Genomic DNA, 5,236 nt, shown 5'->3' on the forward strand with positions numbered 1-5,236 from the left:
GCCAATATTTCCTCCAGACTTAGTAAGTACAATGGATTAGAGGCTTTGCTCGACACTTGATAATGGCCTTGGGAGGTAATAACTAGAACGTCTTGCCGGTTGCCCCTAACGCTCTTTTTTTAAGATACAAGAAGGTTCCTTGAGGTGATAATAAAGAATATATTGCTTACTAAGACACAGGCGTGCGCTCCGCTCCCCGCTGATCTTGCCACTGGCTGTTGCGATATCATTGATGCTAAAAATAAGTCACTGTTTGTCAGGCGTTTGGAAAATATACCTACAGTACATAGTACAGCAAAAACCTTTCTGTCAAGGAGTAGAAAAATGATTTACAACCTCATTCCACTAAAGGTAACGACCTCTGAGCGATAGAAAAATTCAAACTGTCGTTTCAAAAGCAGGGTCGTAAAAATTCTCCTTTATCTTACCGCACAATGTACCCCCGGGGGTCTTAGGGAGATGGATTGAAAAGAAAACTGTCATAATTCTAGGTCTAAACTGATTTTACTATATTGTATTTAGTGTTCATCGCACAAGACCCCGCCAGTATTGTCAAATTCCGGTGACTTATACATGTTCGTTTTGTTATCGGTCAGTGAAGGGGCAGGGTAAAGGCACGCCCTCAAGCACTGATGTGGCTCTTTCCTGGAATATTGATTCCAATAGTCTGATTTGTAAATTCCATGTCTAGTCTGTGCGGCAATAATTATATTGTCCCCAGTACAGTTTCTGAGGGAAGGACGTTAAAATGAATCCAGGAAAAATCCATCTAATATGGTTCCGAGTCGCCTCTTCCCCTACCTTTACCTGGGTGCCCCGCTCCAGCTACAGTGATGTAACCCCTAGCGAGGCGGTCGCTATCTCCAGCGCCATAACAGTGCAAGGTTCTGTCCCAAGTGCTCTAAAGGATCCAGAGAATGGCACTGGGAGGTAAAATACTCTGATCCCAAACCTTTCAGCAGAAAGAAAAAAAAACTCAATATCTTGATGCCCTTTTCTGTTTTGATTTTACAGATTACAGGTCTTAGACTAACCCACAGGCGAATGCCTTTCCGCTGGAAGTCATTCATTCATTCATTCATTAACTTATTGGAACGTACCCATGTTGCAGTTTTCTTTTCATATAAACCAGCCTTTCCGTGTGACTATCTCAGCACAACGTCGTAAAATGCTCAAATTCCCTGATGAAGCCCGATGAATAAATGTGGCCCGTACATCCTGATGTAGACTTCATCTCTAAGCTCTGTCTCTAAGCAGTCATTATCTCGAGATCATCATGTCGGCAGACAGCCAGGGTCAAAATTTCTGTGAATTTTGATTGTAGGAATATTTCGTCAATGTTACTTGATTGCTAGGGACAACGGTACCGTTTCTTGGAAAAGCCTGGCTTACACAAAGACACAGCTTCTTGGGACGAATGCATTAATGGTAAAAGTGAACCATTAACGGACCGATTAAGGGTGAACACATGTCCTTGGCGTCATACTCGACTCATAGTCCTATATTTCGGTAACTGTACATTATTGTCACGTCCTCGACAACAACTCCATCATGCAGTACACAGTCTCACACCATCGTCAACTGCTTCCTCGTCATGGACACATGAAAGTTAAACATCGATCACTGGCGCCAAGGACATCTAATTAGATTGCTTTGTCCAATCAGCTGGATACAGCTTTTAAAAGGGGATTTCAAATAGCAGTCGAGAAGTGCAAGAACACGAATAGTTTCCGTGATATGTCAGAAAACGATCTCCGACGACGATAATGGGCGGCTGATGTCTCAGGCACGTGAGCAGGTTCGGGAACATCCTCGCATACAAGGCGTTGTCTAGCCCTTCTTTCCCCAATAATGCTAGTTGACGCGTCGCGGCGCCATTGCACATTTATAAGATTAAGAAACGTGCTTGCTCTGTCTAAGACGTTTATTAAGAAATGGAGATTAACTTATTTCATTCTTTTCCTAAGACATGCCTTTGTGTTGACATATCGGCTGGGTGTGATGAACATGTCAGAGTATTACGCCCTACCATCGATCTCTGCAAGCTGGCCAACTTTACTCTGGTCTCCCCAACTCGCTGAACATAGCGCAGTTTATTAGATCATTTGGGCCTAAAAGCTTTAAAGTAAAGTATGCTACAGATCCTCCAAAGTGGGCAGTAAATATGTACTCTATTCTCAAGAGCACTGAGAGTGGTTCAATACTTTCTCAGTCGGGCGGAAAATGGCACGAAATGTGCAGGATTAGCCAGCAGAAGGGTTTGGTCGGGAATGTTCTTATGCCCCGATGTACCGTGTCTTCAAGAATCACTTATTGTTGGGCTCCGACTTGGTTTTAACGTCTTTTAGGGTTTTCTTTTTGTCATGCTTTTGTCATTTTGTCATGTTTTCCTTTTTCCACCAAATGTAGAATAGATGACAGAATAAAAAGCCCACAAAAAGTATAAAAAAGACGTCAAAACAGACCGGAGTCTGACCTCTGCTTGGGGGGTATTATGTTTTAATAACTGCGACTGGTGGATGACATAAATATGATACCAGTCCGTCCAGATCACGGTGCGACACGGAAATAACACTCGATACATTGTAGTGATAACCTATCATTTTATGAAAAAATAACATAACGTTATATGATTCATGGAAGATGATACACGATCCATCTGTTCCGTTCAGTTGGTTCTTGTAACCCCGCTATGTCACAGACGCCTTCGCTTTTAATCACATTTCTAAAGAGTTACAGCAATTCTGATTCATTGCAGGAAGGTCTGTCTCATAAAGTCGACTCAAGAAAGATGTTCATCAGCCAGAATGAAACACGTATGAACAGTTTAAAGTTACTGTGAAACTCCTGACTCATGAAGTAACCGCGGCTGTCTGTGAGCATCCAGTTGTTCCACTCACGGAAGGCGTCTAGATTCTGGACGTCTTAAGTCAATGGAATGATCGAGACATTGATTTTAAATTACGCCACTGTGTCTATTTATACTTATTTTGGAACATATGGTAGCCAGGGCCAGGGGATAGTTTTATATATATAGTATTAAAGTCCTAGTATGGTCCAATATCACAGGGGACACATGATTAATTCACTAGACAAGACAACGCCATCGTTGAGCTTTGCCCATGACTTTTAAATGTCAGTGATAAAGGCAGGTAGTAATCACCCAGTAATCAAGTATAAATGGCATCTGCATGTTAGTGCATTTTTCATATGCACAAGAGCGCAACTCATTACCATGTTCCTGAGTGTGAACATTTAGTATGAACTCACTCCTCCCCATCACGGCTAAGGCGCTGTTTATCTTTAATACTGCAGCATATCCCCCAGGTGGCGCCATAATGGCATATGTGCTATAACATGGAGAGATAAGCCGGTGTGTATCTATGAACATTGTTATAGCTGACTGGCCACTATCACCCAGCCATAACTGTGCACAGTGATGTGTGACCATCTAAGGCCTAGGAAAATGTTGTGCGGCTACCCGACCGACCCTAGCAAAACCTGCCGACCCTGGCGTTTTGTGTGGGAGAAGAAGACCCTACCTAACAACCCCATACAACCCCATTTTTTCAGCACGTAATCAGAAACACAACATTAACTTTCTTCGGCCTAAGTGCCGACAGTTCCGGTGAGATCCGTGTGTGTGATCTGTCTGGTGGGTTTATATGATTAGTAACACATGGCATTGTGGATCAATATCTGCGTGTGGCTGAGCAGCTCGAATCATTAGTGAGTTCGATCGGAAACGTACCGACATTCGCCAGAATCTGCTGTGCTATCAATGTCAAGGTAACGGCCCTGGCCATGATGTACTAAAGAATCACACATTTCAATAATATGCTTCCGGTCAGATATTGGTCATAACTGCTAAACAGTGGTGTCATATTGAACATAGAGAATTAAACTGCAAGGCACTAGTAGATCAAAGAATTTTGGTGAGCAGCTTTTCACGAGCATCCGCCATCTTTCCTCAGCACGAAGGGTAGTCACCTTGAAAGGTTGTATCCCCACATTAAAGTAAATGTATACTTAGGAATTGGACAAGCTTGAGACGTCGCAGTTTTGATTCGTCGCAATTCTAATTTTGTGCGGTGCTACACAGTTTTGAAATATTGATGGTGTGGATATGGTGTTTTGATACAGTATTTAAAAGTACTCACGGTATCGATTGTTCATGGACTACGACGAAGCCCGCTCGTAGCCTCAACAAGGTAACTCAGCTCTGCTCTAGAATTGATGAAGACAAATTACGAGCAACTAAACCGTGGTACCCGCGCAATTTCCTCTCCAGGGACGAAAGGCTTTATTGACCTTGGAAATCCCCTGGTGTCTGAATATTCATCTTATCTAATCCAGTCAAGGGGTGCCTCAAGTCCCACGGAAATTTGGAACGATCTCTAGGTGTCTTTTAGGGTCCTTCTCCACTTGACGAAGATCACACTGCGCTCTAACATGGAATCCAGTCCTTCGTGGCTTGGCCTACATAGCTAGTGTATGCTCTCTACGGGGCAGATGGAGCTCTCTGCCGTCGGAGTAATCATCTGCACTCGGTAGGATTTTCACGTGGTAGGACTTTGCTCAGTGAGCAAAACTCCTACCGGGTGTAAAAGATTACCCAGCGGCAGAAAGATTCTCCTGTCGACATGTCCCGAAGGTAGCCTCGCCAATCCACGCTTGGCTGGATTCCAGGTTAACTGCGCTCTCACGGCGACCTAAAGTGTATGTTTATAACCTTCAATTTCATACTGGGTATATCATACAAAATTGAAAAGTATGACTTACAGGACAACGCGTAAAAAATCGTTTTAGTTCATACGATTCGTTGAGTGATCTGTTAAATTTTAGGTCGCAGAGAGAGAACCGTTCTGGTGGAAAGGGGGTAACGTTACATGTATTAGCAACAAGGAACTTTGTGCGTTACTCAGACTCTAGTTCATTCGTACAAACTGTTGCCAGGAACAATAATTTTACATCTCAGACAATGGCCGCTTCCAACTGAATTGATCTGTTCTGCTGACTCTCAACGTGCCCTATGTGGAGAGCAGGTTCTTGCATTGCTTCACTTCAGACACTAGTGAAATGTTCATTGCCCGTTGTTCCTCCAACCCAATTGAGATTTCTTTCTTGCAGTGTGAAACATTTAAGATATCAGGTTTCAAAATCCCCACAAAATCTTGAAGCAAGAGGCACTACAAAACTGTTGAACCCCACATCGAACACGTCAACGTAACGTTAC

This window comes from Branchiostoma floridae, chromosome 2 (assembly GCF_000003815.2).
Source record: "Branchiostoma floridae strain S238N-H82 chromosome 2, Bfl_VNyyK, whole genome shotgun sequence".
Lineage (NCBI taxonomy): Eukaryota > Metazoa > Chordata > Leptocardii > Amphioxiformes > Branchiostomatidae > Branchiostoma > Branchiostoma floridae.